This window comes from Nannospalax galili, unplaced genomic scaffold, assembly GCF_000622305.1.
Source record: "Nannospalax galili isolate Female #2095 unplaced genomic scaffold, S.galili_v1.0 scaffold402, whole genome shotgun sequence".
Lineage (NCBI taxonomy): Eukaryota > Metazoa > Chordata > Mammalia > Rodentia > Spalacidae > Nannospalax > Nannospalax galili.
The window spans coordinates 3060205-3081396 of NW_008348875.1; the positions used below are offsets into that span (position 1 = coordinate 3060205).

Sequence of the window (21192 nt, forward strand, 5' to 3'; positions counted from 1 at the left end):
AAGTAAGTCCAAATACATCAAGAAACACAAGAGGGGTGTGGTATATGCAATATAGTGATTATCAATTTGAAAGGTTCCAGGATCAATTTGGAGACCAATCTCTGGGCGTGTCTGTGAGGCAGTTTGCAGATTAGGTTAACAGAGACAGATTGACCCTCCCTAAGTGTAGGCAGCACCTTTCTGTGGACTGGAGTCTTGGACTTAAAAAACAGAGAAAGTGAACTGAGCACCAACAGTCTTCTCTCAGCAGATAGAATGCGACCAGCTGCCTCAGACTGCTGCCCCAATGCCTTCCCTACCACAGTGCATTTTTAACCTCAAACTGTGAACAGAAATACCTAATACAGGTAGTCTCAATGAAATCACAGTGACTTCCAGACTGGGGAGATGACCTAGTGGGTAAAAGCAGGTGCTGTGCAAGCATGAGGAACTTTGTTTACATTCCCAGAACCCACATAAAGCCGGCCACAGCAGCATGTAGCTATACTCCCAGCCAGCCTTCCTATGGAGAGATGGGAGTTGGAGATAGACTCCTCAGAGCTTGCAGGCCAGCTGGTCAGGTACATGCAGCATTGAACAAGAAGCGCTGCATCAAACAAGGTACTCAAACAAGATGAGTACTGAGTCCAAGGTTGCCCTCTGACCTCCATACACACACACTGTAGCACACATACAACATACACCTACACTCTTACACATACAAATAAAATAAAATTTTAGGAACTGAGGAGACACCTCAGTAAGTAAATAGTTTGCCATGCAAGCCTAAGGAACTGAGTTTGGATCTCCAACACCCAGGTAAATACCTGATAGGTGAGGCAGCTGTCCCGTAATTCCAGCACTCAGCAAGCAGAGACTAGTAATCCCTAGAGCAAATTTACTAGCTATAGGAGCTAAATCTGGGAGCTCTGGGCTCAGCTGAGAGACCCTGCCTCCATATATGAAGTAGAAAGTGATGGGGGAAGACACCAACCTCTGTCCTCCATATTCATGTGCACACATGTGAACATGCACCCACACATGCACATGCACCCACACACAAAAGCATGTATACATACAAAAGTGCACCCCACACATACCCCAAAAGTCACCTTTATAAAACATGGCATGGTTTCCAATGAAAATATACATTTTTAGGTCTAATTCTTGGCAAACTCATCCCCTCACAGCTACATGGGAAAGCAGACTCAAACAAAAAGTTCAAAAAGATGCTGAGCCGGCTTCTGAGATGATGTATATTCAGAAAAAAATAGATATGAGTATTACAATGAAAGGACAAAGGGAGAAGGCAGGATCCACAAGTCGCTAAAGGAATCTCACAGACCCAAACCTGCTTTCTTTTCCCAGCTTTTCCTCCTGACTCGTTCCTAACCCACAGTCTTAAACTCTGTCTGACACTGGTGCCCCCATACAGGTCATCCTTTTCCATGAAGAATTTCACCAGACTGTCAACTCAAGTCTATTTTTTTCTTCACAACACCCCATTCATGCTGCATCTTACACTATTGGCATTCTGGGGAATTACCAGTTACCAATCTTTGTATTCCCTATGATTGCATTTCACTTTGCAAAAGCTTAAATAGTAAATTTTTGGGCATCAATGAATTGTAAAGTTGTCAGTTTATTAATAAATTATTTTAAAAATCTAGGCATTATAATATAACAAAGTGGAATTTTGATGGAATTCAAATTCAGTCCTGAAGTCATGAGTGATTCCTTTGCCCAGGGAGTGATTTTAGGCAACTAAACAGCAGCCCTACCTCAGTGTCCTTTGGTAAATCAGCTGAGGCATTCACACATTCATACAACTCAAGTATGAAACTATCATACAACTCAAAGAATAAAACTACCCCAGGATACCTCCTTCTTACATGAGTCCATGGCCCTCCACGACAACATTCACTGCTCAATGTATTGTCTTTACTGACTACATTAAAGACATAACATTGGAAATCTTAACTGATTTCAAGTGAAATTTAACTCATACTTGGAGCCATCAGGAAACCTACATAGAATTTCCTTCTGCCAATCTTTTTTCTCTGAAGGTAAAAAAGAAACACTATTTGTTGGGCCGAGAAGCCTAAATTTTCTGTGTATTTTGAGTTAAGGCTAGTCATTTAATTAAGGTATTCATTTTGATATATCATTGAGACAGGATTCAAAACTGACTCTTTAAAAATCCACATAAAATGATAAATATTCTAGCTAGAATTTTCTCATCACCTCCAGAAAATTTAAAACTTTTATTTCAATGCAAATATCCAGTTAAACTCAAAAACAATTTACTGAGAATCTGTAGAATCTAGCATCCTAAACTGCATATTAGATCAGATGAAAACAAAAGAATAAGACCCTATCCCTTTGTTAAGAGTTTTCAACCTAACAGAGGAATACAGCAAAGTACAGAGGTTTTCAAGGCAAGAATGGCGGTTACCCCGAAGAATCAGCACCACTACTTTTTCCTAAGCCCAGTGGTAGAGCCTTCCTCCAGGAACCTCACAGGAGCCTTGCACCAATATCTTGCCTCTCCTTTGGATATTTCCATTGTAATATATTATCAGTTGTGGAATGAAAGTTTTTAATTATTACCAACCTTTAGTTATTATCAAGCAGGTAAAAGCTTTTGTATAATCCTCATCGCTATTATGAGATATAAAATGTATTTATCAAATCTGTAATCATTATGCCAAAAAATCTGAATTACTGTAATATTTTGCATATTGTTAAAACTGTAACTTTAATTGTAAAAAAAAAAAATTAAAAAAAAAAAACTAGAGAAGGTTCCTGCAAGGGGTCTGATGGTACTTGAATTTACAAAATTGCATCTTCTGAGGGGCTTACCTACCAGCACAAACATGGCTTTGAGATTAGGAAGATCTAAGTCTTTGTACTATGTGACCAATTTTGTCATTTATAGAATGGGAAGAGTTCCTACTTGTAGGCTAACAGTGTTAAAATCTGTTACTTAAATGCTAACATTTTAGCTACTAACTGTATTAGCTATTATGATGGATACATTTTAACTATGCTTTGTATGTTATATGAAGGAAATAATCTTAAAGAAATTAAAATAAATAAAGTGACTATCATTATGTTCAGAACTGATAAATTATGTAGTTACAAGAAAATAATGCAATATATTACTACAAATATTTTTTTAAAAGTCTTAGGATGCTCTGAACTTCAATTTGGGGTTCATGCCTAGAGATGTTTTTCTTTATATACTACTGAAGTTTAAAGGAGATTTCAAATGAAAAAGGTTTTATACTGGCTCAAAGAATGGCTGGCTAGATTTTCAAACACAAGCCCCCAAATGGATTTTCTATATGCCAGTCTCTGAGTACTAGGTTTAACTCGTAAGCTTCTCAATTCAAAGATAATTAAAAGTTATCTCTTTTCCACCGATTTCCAAATTGGAAAACATGCACGGCAATGCTTCCTAACACAACCTGTGTAAAAGGTTTTAAAAAGTAGAATACAAAAGTCAGCTGGATTTTATCAGTCTGAGTAGAGTTCTGATGTCTTAAGATGCATTTATGTTATCCTTTGATTCACCAGCATTGGAAATCTCTTGAAAGGGAGAACACAGAAAGAAAAGGGAAAAAGAAGCAACAGTACAAAAAAGGAGAGAGCTTTAAAACAGAAAATTAAAAGAATTGACTATAGCAGCAAAGTTTGGGATTCATTATTCAAAGTTTACAGTTAATCAATGTAATTTCCAGGAATGGAGATGGGTAACATCACTCACCTCCACAATTCATCCATCAGTCATTCAGTCATCTTTCAATTAAGTCATGCCACCAACTAATGGCAATAGCTCCAGAATTGGATGAGAGCATAAGAGACTATATATCCTAGTGACCTAAACAAGGAACAAACATCATACTTAAGAGTTCATGGTAGAGAAACATCTGCTTAGGGGTATCAGAAGTGTTATGCAGTTCACATGAAAGACTCATGTTAAAGTAAAACACTGATATCACTTCCATACTATATAACTATTTACTTAATAACACCACTCAACAATGGTTAAAGTTTTTCTCAGTGGTCCTACTTTCTTTGTATGTCTTCTTACAAATATTAAGGGGGGAGAGAAGGCGGATTATGTCATAAAATCCACAACTGCAACCTTGCCTAACCCATGAAAGATGAGTGCCTGGAGCATTTTCTAATCCATTGTTCATGGAGTCTTAATAGCTCAGAGGATGGGGTTTCTACCACTTACCCTGCATGATAAGCCCAACAAATAATGTATTTTAAAGCCAGGAAGTAATTCCTGATATAAATCTTCATTAGATTTGCTTTGCTTTGCCTGAATTTGTGAACATACAAGTAATAAATTCATTTGTCTAGGGAAATATAAGTCTCAATCCACCCCTTTCTGAATGGAAGAGTGCTAATCTAGTTTCTAAAAGGGTTCAGGAGATACAAATAGCATACACTGTAAACAATGTTAGTCTGACCTGAGGGTGTTTCAGAATTAAACACTCTTTCTTCTAGTGAACCTAAATATAAAATCTTCTAAGTCCACGGAACTTATCTTTGTATCAGAACATTATCTATGACTGCTAACACACAGAATGAAAGGGATGTGTTTGTTAAATAATTTCTATGATTACATTTCCCTGTTATTTAATAAACTATGGGAGTTAATAAAATAACATGTGTCAGCTCATTTTTAATTATTAATGATCAATTATCAATGTATATTATTAAATGTAAATAGTCCACACTCACATGGACCTTACAGTGCACAAATAGGAATGCTTCAAGATTCATGAAGCTATATGTAAAATTGTAATTATGACTAGGAATTCAGAAGCTAAGAGATGGTATGTCATACTAAGAAGGAATTTTCTTCTGTGGATCACTAGGAAAGGGTTTCAAGGGAAACAGAGCAAGAAGGACACACAGGAGTTCCCAAGATGGTAGAGAAAAAGAAAAGGCACATCAGTTAGCGTGACCAGCTCAGGCAAAGGCTCTGTGAGTAGAGAAGGAGCAATTACAAGGCATCAAGTCAGTGTGTCTGGAATGCAAACTAAAATGTAAATAGGAGATATTTCAGTTAACACACTATTGCAAGGGTGTGTGTATGTGTGTGTGTGTGTACATGTGTGTGTCTGTGTGTCTGTGTGTGTGTGTCTATGTGTCTGTGTGTCTGTGTGTGTGTGTATGTGTGTGTATGTGCCTGAAGACAATGTCAGGAGGCTTCCTGCATTGCCCTCCACCTTATTCATTGAGGCAGTGTCTCCAAGTTAAACCTAGAGCTCACTGATGTGGCTATGCTGGCTAGACAGTTCACTCTGGGAATCCTCAGTTTCCACTTCCAAGTGCAGGAATTACAGATCGGCCACTATATCCAGTTGTCATCTACCCTGGGATTTATCTGGGAACTTAAACTCCAGTCCTTGTGCTTTTGGCAAGCGTTTTAACCACTGTGCCATCTCCCCAGCCCAGCTTTTCAATGTTTGTATTTTAAAGAGCCCATTTTACTAAAATTCATAAAGAATCAGGGAAGTCAGAGGAGTGAGTTCAATTTTTTTTAGAGTAGCTTGATGATCATGACCATGAAAAGCAGCAAAAATAATTACAGCAAACATTCACCAAATAACTACTCCATACTAGGGAAAGTAATTGGGTGCCTTGAGAATCTTTAGATGACATGACTGACAGATAATCTAATGGATTATGAATGAGTGATTGAAGATGGGAAGATATTTAGGCATCTGATTTGTAGGCTTATGTAATGATGGTGCCATTTAGTAAACTAGAAACCACCAGTATCCTGAGTCTACTAACAGAATAAAATTCCTTAACAGCAAACAAAATGAAGTTTAAAATTATCAATAAGATCTCCTTATTTATCAGTCCATCAACAACAAATGCTCACTCTGGTGAAGTGAAGGAGTAAGAAGTCATAGTACTATGTGGAACTTCTGGATTTCCTAAATTTTCAGTATTAATAATCATATTTTATTCATTCTCTAATAATAATGAGTTCTATATGATATGCCTATTTTTTTAATTTCTGTGTGGCTACCAGCGAAGTTAATCTTTTTGTTAACTCCTCACCATGTGTTTTTTCTAGGTTATATAAGTATAGAAATTTAAATTTTCTTTGATAGAGATCAAAAAAACTTGATTGCTTTCGTTAATTTCATTGTGAAGAGACCAGATTGATTCGTCCGCTATACAAAGTCTAGGAAATAAGATGCTGGTAACCAAGCAGGCAAGGCAGTTTTTCACTGTTGTTAGACAATATGTAGGGTTTTAAAGAAGCATATCAGTAATGGAATCAGACAGTTCTGCTAGACATTGGAGTGTCTGTGGGTAGCTATTTGCACTATGTCACAGATTCCTCATCTGTGAAAGATGAATGGTAGGTTTGACAATTAGAAAGTAGGTTCTAATTCTCAGGGTTGTGAGAAATGCCTGAAGCAAAAATACACAATGCTCATGGCAATGTCTATGAAAAACATTTAAACTGCTGTCATTTTGAATAGAAACATTAAACAGTAAGCAATTAACCAGTAATGAAGACTATGTCAGAGGAGAGTGAGCAGGGGACATCTGTCACATTGAACACTTGGAAATTACTGAGAGTAGAAGCCTAACTTGCTCCTAATGTGTAAAAGGCAGAGTGGTGCCTTTTGCAGAGGAGATGCAGATAATTACTAAATTGAAGTTATTTCAATCTTTGCAATTTCAAGTAATGGAAGTCTTGTAATTTTGAATATTTCATATATTTTAAATTTCAACCAAGATCAAAATGATCATTGTTTTGTTCCTAAAGACTGTTGGACAATTTGACATTTTTAACCTGCACATAAACAGCAAAGAAAGAAGAAAAAATTATTTGATATGCCAGTTACTTAGCCCAGCAAACAGAGGTGTATTGTGATTTCATACACATTCCCAAGTCTATAGTTTCCAACATCTCAGAAAAAGCTTACTATGGCCACATTTACCCCATACACATGTATCTGCTATAGGAATAACCCTCGCAATATGGACATAATCTGAATTAAAGAATTTCAACTAACCTTACAAGTAATCAAAAGAACCTCACTGAACAATATGTGCCTCTTGTCACCTGGGCACATGGCCTTATTCCCTGAGAACCCCTCCTTGATCTGCACCCAAAGATAATGTAAGATACTGTAGGCCTGGGCTATGCATATTCACCTTTCACATATCAAAGTGGTGAAAGCAGCTGCTTTTCTCTTTGCAAAAATTAGAAATCTGTTTCTTGTGTGTATGGACTATTCTAGACCAAGGGATCAAAGCTAAGATTCTCTAATATGATAAAGATGGACCTGACTTCTACTTCCTCATTTCATGCTAGAGATACTGTTTCAATACAAGAATGAGGGAATCCCTGGCTCAGGAGCACAGTTCTGAGACATCTGAAGGAACGGGTGCTCTGCAGCTCAGGTCTGCTCTTGATCTTATGAACATTAAGAAACAAGCTGTTTCCCCTTTAACCATCACTGTAATGTGGCTTAGAATCACCACATTTGCCTGTATTTATCCTGTGCAGATGAGCCAACTGCTGTTTCAAAAGATAGCACGTATTTATTACTGTTTGGTTGGATTCTTCCTTGCCATTTCCCTCCCCTTGGGACTAAGATTGCTCACCCTGTGGTATTGTATCTTGTATGTTGCTTTTTCTGTTTCACTTTTACAGTGTCTTAGAGCTGAATTGGCTTGATGCTCAGGGGAGATCTTGGACTTTAGTGCTGAAATGTGTAAGACTTAGGATACTCTTGGAGATGGACTAAATGCGTTTTGTATTATAAGATAGGCTTCTAGGGGGCTAGAAGCAGAATGCTGTGGTTAAGATGACTGACACTAAGAGCCCTGTGTGTTGAATGCTTAGCCTTCAGCTTGGTGTTATAGCAAAGTAATAGAACTGTTTAAAAGGAGGACCCTGATGAGAGGTTTTAGGTCTGTGGATATATGATCCCAAGGGCATTGTGGAGCATGACTTGTTTCTTCTCACTGCTTCCTGAACACCTTAAGGAGAGAAGTCTTTTTATAGTGTATCCCTTGTCATGATGTCTTGCCTCTCTATAGCTCCATAACAACAGGACCAAAGTATCACGGGTCAAAATCTCTAAGTGATGATCCCAAACAGTCTTTAATCAGACAACATCTCTCAATACATAGGGCAGGATGGCTGACCTGGAATTCCCAATACTACAGACAGACAGAGACACACACACACACACACACACACACACACACACACACACACACACACATTTACTTACTGAAGAATTTCAGCTGGGAGCCATATTAAACACTTGGGCTTCTGTCTTCTCTTACTAAACCTTTGCATTTCTGTCTTTGCTTGAAAAAAAAAGAAAGTGGTAAGTAGGCTGGAGACCCTATTCACCATCTTCTGGCTGCTCTCCACTTAGGATGAATTCTACTTTACTTCCTCAGCTATCACCTGGCCAGAGTAACTCATTTCTAGTCTGGATGTTGGCTCTTTATATCTGAGACTGAGATCCATGACTCAGAGATTACTATACATCATGAGAGTAAGGCTAAATGACAGAGATAAAAGTCATCTTTCCTTAATGTTTTCACAGAATGGCAGAAATAAAGACAAACAGTTTGAGAAACAAAATTATGCAGTAAAATGCAGTGTGGACTTGAAAACGTAAGGCTCCTTCAGTTTTAAAATCTTAACAATTCATATGTGACAACGAAAGGAGCTTGTATTTAACGGAGCAGGCTTTAAAAATTATGAAAACATGCAATCCTAAATATGTACCAGCTTCCATTTACAATACTATAAACAATTTATACTGCCTTGTCAACATCATGAGATTAGTAGGTGTTTGAAATGCAGAAAATATGCACAATAATTTTTGTTCTACTTTATGTTTTCTCTAAAGTGATAAATTTGACTAATACATTCATCTCAGTTTTAGTTACCTAATTGGAATTTTCTAGTAACCACTTCCTTATAATCAGAAGAGAAGATTCTGGAGGAGAAATGTTGTCAGGGAATTTCCAAATAGCACTTTTAGGTTTTGCTAGAAAGAGGTGTTACAGTCTAATGGGGTGCATGCAAGAAATGTTATTCAGAACAGGATGCCTCCTTTGTTAAGATGACAGACAGTATTGGTGAATGCCGGCACTAGCAACATGTTTCCTGTATTGACCTCTAGTATCATCTTGTCCTTTAAAGGCATTGCTTAACAAATAATATCTTTTTGTTTGCTTGTTTGTTTTTGAGACAGGGTCTAATGACTCTCAGACTGGCCTCAAACTCACTATGTAGCCAAGGATAACTTTCACCTCCTGAGTCTCTTGTCTCTACTTTCTGAGTGCTAGGGATTACAAGTGTGTGCCTGTTTAATACTATAAAATTCATGTGGTGCTACTATGTTGTAAGAAGTTGATTCTTGAACTTTTAAAAATGTTACTTTCTTGCAAGCCAGGCACAGTAGTACATACCTTTAATCCCAGAACTCCAGAGGCAGAGGCAAGTGGATCTCTGTGAAATTAAGCCCAGTCTGGTTTATTTAGTGAATTCCAGGCCAGCCGGCTACAAGAAAACCCTATCTCAAACTACCCAGCTCCCCAGAAATGTCACTTTCTAAAGTTCAAAATGGAAGGGTTAATTTCTTACAAAAAATTTTGGGTATCAGAAAATAAAGTATATTTGCATAATTTGAACTAGAAGGCTGATCACTAATAGTGCTGCATCAAATCTCAGACTATTACTTATAAAATATATTATCTTAGGTACCATAAAACTACTTTCAGCTAGACCATATCATAATATATTTATTATTTAAAGTATTTGTTTCATACATATTTCACACTTATTTAGAAATATAAGACATTAATTCCAATTATGCATGATGGCCATGCATACTTAAAATAAAAATGCAAATAAAATAAATTTCTGTAAACTCCTCTGAATTTCCTCACATTCAGCATTCCTATCTTCAATTCAACTTTGGATTTAGAGACATAATTCCATGAAGTCATTCACAGTTCCATCAGGAACATTGGTAATGGATTTTAAGAAATCATAAAACAACTGCATTTCATAGTGTTGAACTCTGAAGGGAGGCATACAATTATATAGAATTGACATTAATTTTAACCCTGGCTTTGGGGGTGTTCTGAACTTGTCAAAGTCCCCACCCTTTTCTCCCAATGCTTTGTTTCCTAGGAATTGAAAAATCAATACAAGAAGAAAAGAATCTCACAAGTGTCTTAAAACTACTGACATTCACTTAGGTTGATTTGCCTGGATGAGCTGACAGGCCTTTTCAGATGCTGTATGTTTCCAGGCAAACACGAGTTGATCTACAAGATGCTAAAGATGGGATGTGGTGGAGGCTTATGTTAATTTCTTTGCACTGTCATATTAAAGTGCTAAAACCAACAGAAATTTATTAGCAGGGTTCTGGACATCTAAGGTACCAGCACCACCCTGCTCCCTCTGACAGCTCTAGGAAAGAACCTTTGTTTCCCTTCTCCTGGGCTCTGATGGCTGCTTGCACTTTTTGTCATGCTTTGCTTCGTTGACTCATCTCTCCCACCTCTAACTCCATCATCACCCAGAATTCCCCTTGCCTCCATATCTCACTCTCTTTTACATGCCCTTCTGAAGACACCAGTCATTAGATGCAGGGCCTACACTCATCTGGTGTGACCTCCTCTTAGCTAAATAAATCATTGAGAAATTTATTTTAAATAAAAATACATTCTAAGCTTTGGACACAAAATTTTGGGGAACACTACAGCACTTCAGCCCAGTAAAATATATCTTAGGCATAATCAAACACATTAAAAAGTTCCTATCTTATAATCCCAACAGTCATAAAAAGTAGGTAATTCCATTTTCACAATTTTCCATGCCAGGAAAAAGTTAATTTGGGAAGACTGAATGCATTGCCTATTGTCACACTGTAAATCTCACCAATCCCTAGACTCCAGTCAATATTTGTGTGGCTGTACAGTCATGTACTGGGTCATGCTGGATTTCAGAATAGGGCTACTTGTTTCTTGTGTCCTGCTGAAGCTGACCTCTACAGACTGTATTACCAAGAAGCCAAACCTTTGTTCTTGCTTCCAGTGTGTTGAACTAGTGGAGACAGCGGGTAGAGAGGAGGTAGGGGCAAAGTTGGCTATGGTAGTGACTTCCCACCCATCTGCCTTTTCTACTAGACCACAATTGGGCAGCAGCTTCTCATGACCTGTAGAGATCCTATTGAGTACCTACAATTCTAGCTGTGGTGTAATAGAGGAGGAAAGTAGAACAGAGACTGATGCCAGAGTCAGCATAGGAGAACCCACACTCGGCAGAGAAAAACACTGAAAACCCTACACACCCAGGCAACCAAGTATCTGACAGAGAATGCACAGAAAAAGAGCCCTATGCAATGATCTATAAAGCACAAATGTCCCAGTCAGTAGGACACAGGCACCCCTGAGCTTCTGGCTTTATCTCCAAGAGGTGGACTGCTTCCATTCTTGAAAGTCTTCGATTTCTTACTGAAAAATCCCTATTCTTACAATCATTCACATATCTCTGTACAATTTCTTGTTTCAGGACAGAGAACCTGGAAATTCCAGCAGGTGCCCCCACCCCCAATTCAATATTCACTGATGGCAAATAATGGCTTAATGGCAACCCTGTTCCTGGTGTTTTAGCTTAGGGTGGACCCTTGCTGCTTGATCCCCAGCTGGTCCATTTGCCTTGTTCACAGCACTGCACTATCAAACAGTCTTTGATTAAATGTCTCAATCACCTCTTGAGAGCACTGTTTTCTAACAAAAGCCAGAGTAAACCTGATATCATAAATGGCAGGAAATGTCATGAGCTGGGTAGAGCCCCATTTAACTTTAGGCAAGAGAGAAACAAAATCAATTCATTTTCCTAGGGAGATAAGAAAGCAGAAAGTTAGGTTAGAACTGGATTGCCTAAGGAATAGTGGCCAGAGATACAGATTAGGGATTGAGCTAAGTATCAAAGTCAGGATGTTTAATACTCTTTTATTTTATAACAGCAGTAACTCAGTTTTCCACCTTTTACTGGTGCATAAATACCTTACCATGAAGATGAAGATTTTGAATGAGTAACACAATTAATTGGCTTTTCTATTAGCTAATCAATAATACCAAATTCAGTTTTCACAGTGCAGGACAAAACTATAAACAAAAAAAAATGTTCCTAATTCTACAGCATAATAGGAGAAAAAATTGGTAACATCACTAGTCACTGATACCCCATTCTTCTATCCTTGTTATAAACCAATCTTGCCTAAGTTTAGGATGTACTGTAGCTCTCTAATAGGGAAACATTTTTTTTCCAAATGTAGGTACAGAGGATGTAAGTACATAAGCAAACCCAGGTATAGAACACTAGGAGTTACTTTTAAAATTAAACCTTGTGCATTGCAGTTATATGTCTGAGGTGCTTAAGAGTGACTTCACAGTGGTAGCCACAAAGAAAAGGAAGTGGGGCTTAAATTTTTTTCAGTATTCAACCCTTCTATGAAGCTATTGACTCCTTCTGCAACACTGGATCAAAGACAAGCATTTAAGTGAATGTCATTTCCTATTCCAGCCTGGGGTAGATAAGATCATTCTACAGACAGGGAGCTTAGACATACATTTCTAAAAGAGAATAATTTTATTGCCACATTTTTAAGAGACATTCCAATGCCACATATTTCCTAAAGTTTCAGATTAGCCAATACCTGTTCTCAAGGTACATGGCTTTTTGAAACATTTGAGGTTTAGACAGAAGATTCAGGCAAAATTCAAATGTTGTTGTTTATGTTTATACAAAATTCTATTGGAACCAGCTCCTAAGAAGTTTAATTAGTTAGATGGTCCTTGAAACTAATTTATGAGTTTCACACATCTGTTTTTCACACATCTGTCCTTTTCCATAGGACCTGGGTTCAGTTCCCAGGACTCACATGGTGGCTAACAACTATCCATAACTCTGTTTCCAGGGGATCCAAGGTCCTCTTTTGGCAGGTATTGCACACACAATATAATTACATGTATGCAGACAAAACACTCATACACATAATATAAAAATAAATAACTATTTTTTAAAATTCAAGGTGGGATGTAATTAAAACAGAAGAAGTTATTTAAAAACACTCTACAGATGTTAAAGAAAATTCACTTACATACAGGAGAGATATAAGTTAAATTCCTAAAATTATTCCTCTCCATGAAATGATTGGAACTCTACAAAGCAAGGTAATGTCCTATAGTGTGTCACTATTTGGCTAAATGTCAGGTGCTAATTTTCATGAGATGTGGTACAATACTGACAGAGCACTTAATGTGAAAAGTGATCTATTAACAATGTGATATATGAAGTCTTTCATATTTTTGTATGTTTTCTGTACTACGGTTCCTTCCCAGAGAATCATCCGGCTTTCTAAGGACCTTCCTTCCTGTGAAGGCCACTGTTTCATCTTACTTGACTTGCATAAACCAGCTTCTCACAACCTTGAGAACCTGGCATCAGCACCTGAACATGTGTTGGGACCTTCAAGAAGCTTGAGGTATATACACACAAACAACCTCTTTCTTCCTTGAAAAATCTAGACTAAACGTTATACGAGGCAGCAGGACAAACTCCAGTTCTTTCACTGAACCACAGAGTATTCACGCATTGATTCTACCATGGGTTCTGACACTGAGTAAGAGTGACAGGGGAGATATCAAAGAAGGATGCTTAGCTCTTGCTGCCTAAGAACTGGATCCCTGGTTCCTATTTTCTATTCATGGCCTTGACCTATAACTCATGGTAACTGCAGAACTTCTAGAACAATAAAGTATCATGATAAAGTAGGCTGGTGCCACCAAGTTTGTGTATCTTTTTTTAACTCTAAGGTAGAAAAGAGATAGCCTGAGGTTGAAAAAATGGAACAATCACATTTTTCCTCTGTTTCAGCCTAAATGTGAGCTTCAGTAATATTTGGGCACTGAGATTCTTCTCTGCATAGACTTGGCTTGCTCCGGCACAATACCCTGTCATATATTGGCTATTTTTGCAGTACTGACTACACAGGAAGGGCCAAAGTGTTTGGACATGAGGAGTGCATCACAGTAAACAAAGTATAAGCAGAAGAAAACAACGTGCAAAGATTCCCTTTTAAATATTTAAGTGGCGACTACAACATGGGAAATTGCAAATGAAACCTATAGGGAATAAGATTTACTCAGGAAATGGGAGAGATAATTGCTGCCCATTGAATAAGAAACTTAACAGTGACTATTGATAAGAAATTACACCTTCACTGAAGGACAAAACATCGTAGCTGGAACATTCAGTACTGAGTGATAATAATGGTACACAAACTCTCTGGGTTAATGTGCTTCAGAATTCAGGGGTTTGAGTATTCTTTTTCTGCTTGCCCTTTGCTTTGTTATCATTTCAGAATTTTAAAAACCTTATGTTGCCTATGTAACATATGAAAATGAGGCAAAGCAAAACCCCATGAAATAATCATTCCTATTTCCATGATCTTTTATTTGCATATTCACATTAGGTAGGACTAATAATATGTATAAACAGCTTCATTTTAGTTCTATTATTTTTCCCCAGAATCAGTTAAGAATGAGTGTTTGAACAAAGACAAGCAGATTTTGGAATTATGGCTCAAGAAGGATTTGAGATTCGATATTAAACCAGCCACAGCAGATGTTGCAATAGCAGCATTGTAACTGCCATTTTAATTTGAGTATCAATCATATATCAGGCAATTATAAACACTGTAAACATAATACTTTCTGGAAAATCTTGCAAGATTAGTAAGCTTAATTTTCTAATGAGGAAATTGACAATGAGACAAGTCAAGCTACTCTATCACAAATCAACGAGAGGGTGAATCAACTGCATCTATTTATATATTCTAAACTGATTTGCAAAGTGCGTGGTTACCTCTGTGTCGCTCTAGAGGCATATATTAAACCTAGGGAAAAGGAGATAGAACACAAAGGGGAGACTTGTATTGATTATTAAAAAATTCCCAATGCTACCTGGTACATAATAGTCATTCATATTTATTGAATAAATTAATTGGTTAACGTTATTTAAAATTGAATCTTAACGCTACTTTCAAGTGGGTTTCATTTATTAGCTTACATTTCACAAATGTTATCCATGTAGCAAACAAAAGCCCTGCCCCAGGTTCTGTGCCTTGAGGCTCCCACATCTCACAGCACCTGCCTCAAAGCCTTATGTGTCGCCCTCCTGTGCCTGTGATTAACCTGAACAACCAGGCACAAGGTGACTCTCACAGTTGTGTAACTATAAATTACTTTGATTCAAAGTCATTCCATTTATTTCAATCATGGGTTTTGGACAAAGAATTATGAGGAGCATCAATGGGAGAAAATCGATTAATGAAAACTATTAAAAGGAAAGTCTTTTTGCAAATGTGCTTTAAGATGATTGTCATCAAGTCTGCAGTCAAATGACTGATATTCTTTATCTAGCCAAGCAGTGTGTTCCTAATTTTTGTTTAAAACAGAAAATTAACGGAAACTCAGGAATTCAAAAACTGGTTATATCGGAGAGGAATTGGTTAAACCAGAAGGTCTTTCCTCTAATTTCCTGAATTTAAAGAAAAATGTAAATTAAAGAACTCTTCTTAGATATTTAGGAAGAAAATGGAATATTTCAAATAGAAGATAATAAAAGAGTTTTATTCTTCTATGTTACCACAAATTAATTATACCAAATAAAGTACTATTATAACATTTTCATACATGTATATAATGCACATTGATCATATTCACCTCTCCTTTAACTCTTTAACAAAAAGCCAGCTTTCAACTTTTATATTTGAATATCTTTGGTCACAAAACCCAAGCTCAATTTACTGTGAGTTTAAAAAAATTGTTCATAAACCTTCCAGGCTTCTGGGAACTTGCTCACATGAACTTACAGCAATGGTGTCAGCATGCACAAGACTGGGGAAATGGGCAACAGGGCCTGACATTAGCCAAAGAGCTATTGGCAGATGACTACTGTTGGTTGAAGGAGAGTTGGACTTTTTTAAAGGAGAGACTCTAGGTGGTCTAACTAGATCCCAGTGGAAGATATACAAATTTGACTTAATAGGCCTTAACATATATGACAGACTGCATGAGATCTGGTGGTACGGGCTGTCTGGGAGGCAGGTGAGGGAGGAGGTATAAATATGATTATGATGTTTTGTATGAAATGCACAAAAATTCAATAAAAATACATTGAAGAAAAATACTTGAAAAATCATGCTAATTTTGTACACATAAAAGAAACTGAGTATGCCAGAACATAGTGAAAAAAATCTCAATAAAAGCTGAATACTGTTTAATGTTGTATTAAAGTGAATTTTATAAAATTATTTTAAAAATCATGCCAATTTACTTTATAAACTATAAGCCATGTAAGCCATATTCTCCAGGTATTAACGAATGAATGCATTACTCACAAATGGATTATACAGTTTGTCAAACCTTGGGCACTGAGATTCAGAACTAATTCTAGAAGAAGGGTGAGTTCTCATTCTTTTTTTTTTTTTTATGTGTATGCGTGTGTTGCCTGCCTGTAGGTAAGTGCACCGGTGTTGTGCAATGCCTGCAGAGGACAGAAGAGGCTGTCAGATCCCCTGGAACTGGAGATATTGACAGTTGTTATCTGTCATGTGGGTGCTGGGATTCGAACCCGGGTCTTCCGCAAGAACAGTGTTCTTAACCACTGAGCCATCTTTCCAGCCCCAGAAAGGTAAGTTCTCATTATTTAGACTCTGTTTCCCTGATGAATCATCAAGAATAAAGTGATGAACCTCACATATAGAAAACTGTTAATATTACAAAAAAAGAATGTAGATTTGTGTGGCATGTCAACATTTCTTTACAGTGTTTTGAAATGAAAAATCCTACTCTTTGACTATATTCCTTTTATGGATAACTACAGTTCCCCCTCCCTCCCACCAAAAAGGAGTTGTTATTCAATTCCGGGTTGTATGTAGAAGGGGAAGACATTTTTGTTGGGTGCTATTCAAGGGACACTAGTATAAGTTTCCTCCCAAGTGACAACCAACATACCTCTTTAAATTTATACTAGAAATACCTTGTCATTAGGGAAAGAATAAAGTTCGGTTAAGATGATCTACCAGCCATCTCTAAAACACTCAAGGCTGAGTGTCACCAGGGTATGATATGAGCACCATACTCTGCTTGAGCATTGATTCTGCCTAAGTTTTGGAAAAAGAATTAATTGCAAAAATAAACAGATTTCACTGAGACCTGAACATGTCTGCCTTTCCTTTCTAACACCTCCTGCCGTTCCCTGTCCTCCATCTTCCCAATCCTCTTCCCAGTGCCTAAGAGACCCTCTAACAGTCTTCTTCAAGTCTTTCTTTCCATTTCTACAAATGAGAGAAAATATGTGATGCTTATCATTCTGAATCGAGATTATTTTGCTCAACAGGATGCACTCTAGTTCCTCCATTTCCTGAAAATAACAAAGTTTTAACCATTTATATAGCCAAGAACTCGTGTACGTGTATCTCATTTTAAATTTTTTCTAAATTGAAATCTCACCGCATACAAATATATTTCCAGACTAATAATTTTGCCGTGCTTGGAAGACACTGCAACCACTGTATGTCTTCATGCCTCTATAATGATTCATGAAAATCTGGTTCTAATTTGTCATTCTTCTGAGCATAAATTGCATGTTAGAGTTCAAGATTATATTTTTACTTTGAGTTTTATGCATTTTAACTATATGTCTATGTGTGTGCTTACATACTGGCAAATATTTACCGGTAACGTCAATAAAATTTCCACTGGCTAGGTTCTAAGGTTGTAGCAATGAACACAACGTATTAAAACTCTGCTTGATAAAGCTTGCATTCTAGGACAGGAATATAAAGGGAAGCACACAAAAAGGGGAAAAATTAAGTTCTGTCATGTTAAGAAAAGCATCCAAAAGGGATAAAAGTGATGAAGACATTGTTTTACATCTCATAGCTAAGGAAAGCCTCAAAGCTAAAGCTAAATAGAAACCAAGGAAGCAGGAGAGGAAGCTATGCTGATGTCTGAGAAGACTGCTCTGTGCAGAGAAAAGAGCAAGCGCCACAGTCCTGAGGTGCAAGTCTCATCTGATGGCTCATGCCTTTTAACCGTCTCATGAGTGTATAGTTAAACTTTTTGTGCTTTTAATTTTGTTTCACGTGGTAGGATTTTTTTTAGGGAGAATGGGAATACAGTGTGCTGAGTTTAGATTAGAGTAGTTCAACATAAAGGAAGTTTCAAAGATGTAAAAGGGCATCTCTACAGGACAGATGCCTTTCAGGAGGGAAGGTGGGACCTGGAGCACAAATGGAGATGTGAACTCTGGTTGGAATACTGATAGATCCTTCTTTGGAGAAAGGCAAGAAAATCAGAATCAGAATCATGGACTTCCAATCCGTGTATAGTGAAAGAATTTGGAATGTATGTATGTGAAAGTTCTCTAATGAATTAGATGTTCTCAGTGTGTCCTAAGCTTCTCTATTGCTGTGATAAAAACACTGACAAAAAACAAACTGGAGAGAAAAGGTTTTATTTGGCATATGGATCACAGTCCATCATCCAGGGACGTCGAGCAGGAACTCAGGGCAGGAACCTGGAGCACAGACTATAGAGGAGTGCTGCTTACCAGTTTGCTTATCTGGCCAGGGCTCAACCTGCTTTTTTTTGTTTGTTTGTTTGTTTTTGGTCTTTTTGAGACAGGGTCTCCCTGTAGCCCCAGCTGTCCTGGAACTCACTATGTAGACGAGGCTGGCCTTGAACTCACAGAGATCCACCTGCCTCTGCCTCCCGAGTGCTGGGATTAAAGGCGGGTGCCACCACGCCAGGCTCAACCTGCTTTCTTAAACAACACAGGGCCACCTGTCCAGGGATGGCACTACCCACAATGGACTGGACCCTTCCACATCTCTCAGCAATCAAGAAAATGCCTCACAGACATGGCCACAAAGCCAATCCAATAGAAGAAACTCCCATTGAGTTTCCCCAGTTGAGGTTTAGTTGAGTTGACAACTAAGGCTATCCAAGGCACTGTGAAATGAGAAGCAAGCTAAATAACTGCATGTGAGGAAAGGGTTAAGAAATGATAGAGAAGGTGGGGAATGGGGAAAAATGATTGCTCCAAAGAATGCAAATTTGAAGACTGACGTTTGGTCCTGGAACTGACCTGGAAGCCTCCTCCCTGAAGACCACCTCTCATGGTGTGAGAGTATACCACACAAGCTGCCAAGGGAGAAAAGCAATCAATGGTCCTACCCAGGTGCAAAGGTTAATAAACAGCAATGCATGTCCCCAAAAACTCTCCTTATTGGTGTAAGAGTGGCACATTTATCTTGGTGGAAATCAGTGGCTGTCTATTTGGGATTAAGGCCCGCTTGTTGGGTAGGACCTTCTGTATGGTACTGTAATCATAGCCAAATACACATGGCTGAAGAGGTCATAGATCATAGAGAATAACCTACTTTTGTCACATCCCTAGACCAATGTTATTTCATACTTTATTCTAAAAATGGGTCCTAATATCTAAAGACAAGTGTAGCTTTCACTACTCATCAAAGAATCTTCTTTTTACAACAGATGGAGACCAGTACAGTGTTCTACAAATAGCCAAAACCAGAGAATAAGTGTCTGTGAGACACTTATCCCTAAGTGATACAACTTCTACACATAAGATGAATGCATCCTCAAATCTCACCAGAGGTTTCCTTATGCCGCAGATGGCAATTATCATATAAACCCATAATTGGCCAGTGTGTCCAGAACAAGAGGCTGTAGAGTTCCTATCCCTGAATAGGATACCTATTTCAAACTTCTTCCTCCCAAAGCTCAGATCATTGTGGAAAAAGAGGTGGAAAGTTTTGAATACCCAGAGGTAGCTGAAGAGCAAATGTAGAGTTTTCTAGATTGCTAGTCAGTTACTCATATGGACTCCTAGCAGTGGTGACACCATGCACAAGTCCCATGCAAACTCAAACCAGACAAAATCCCAGCATAGATGTGGGGAAGTGGGTAAGAAGCCCCACCAAAACCTGAGGAACTTTTGGCAACCGATGGCTGCCAGGAGGGGGAGAGACAGTCTGTTACAGGGATGGGACTCTTGATAAGAGTTAACCAAGCTCGCTTTCCGTCTGGTGGTGGTCATCAGGTGAGCCGACATAGGTGCCTACAAGTACATCAAGGAGCTGTGGAAGAAGAAGCAGTCGGACATGATGCACTTCCTGCTGCGGGTGCACTGCTGGCAGTACTGGCAGCTGTCTGCCCTGCACCAGGCGCCCCGCCCCACCCAGCGGGACAAAGTGTGCAGGCTGGGCTACAAGGCCAAGCAAGGTTACATCATATACAGGATTCGTGTTCGCCATGGTGACTACAAGCGCCTTGTTCCTAAGGGCACACCCTAAGGCAAGCCTGTCCACCACGGTGTTAACCAGCTCAAGTTTGTCTGGAGCGTCCAGCTCTCCCTCAAGTTTGTCTGGAGCCTTCAGTCTGTGGCCGAGGAGAGAGCTGGACGCCACTGTGGGGCCTTGAGAGTCCTGAACTCTCTCTGCATTGGTGAAGACTCCCCATACAAGTTCTTTGAGGTTATCCTCATTGATCCATTCCCAAAAGACATCAGGAGAAATCCTGACACCCAGTGGATCATCAGACCAGTCCACAAGCACAGGGAGATGCGTGGGCTGACATCTGCCGGCCGCAAGGGCCGGGCCTTGGAAAGGGCCACAAGTTCCACCACACTATTGGTGGTTCTCGCTGTGCAGCCTGGAGATGGTGCAATACTCAGCAGCTCCACCGTTACCACTAATACAAGTCGTGTTTGTAAAATTTATAAAATAAACAACTTAGGACAGTCAAAAAAAAGAGTTAACCAAGCTCTAGTGGATGGACACACACTGAAGGACATTTGGGGATGCAAATCTGACTCTCTCTCTCTCTCTCTCTCTCTCTCTCTCTCTCTCTCTCCCACCCCACTCTGTGTGTTAATGTGTATGTGCATGGTTGCACGAAAAAAAATAGAGTACATAAATTTGGACCAGTTAGTAAGGGGAGACATGGAGAGTGGAGAGGATCTAAATATTATGAAAATTGTAAAAATTAAATTTAAAAAATTAAAAATAAAAGAATGCACAT

General features: G+C 38.4%; 1 pseudogene; it reads left to right on the forward strand.

The window, feature by feature from the left end:
* Positions 1–422: 422 nt before the first annotated feature.
* On the forward strand, positions 423–20898 carry LOC103744392 (annotated as a pseudogene).
* The last annotated feature ends 294 nt before the right edge of the window (positions 20899–21192 follow it).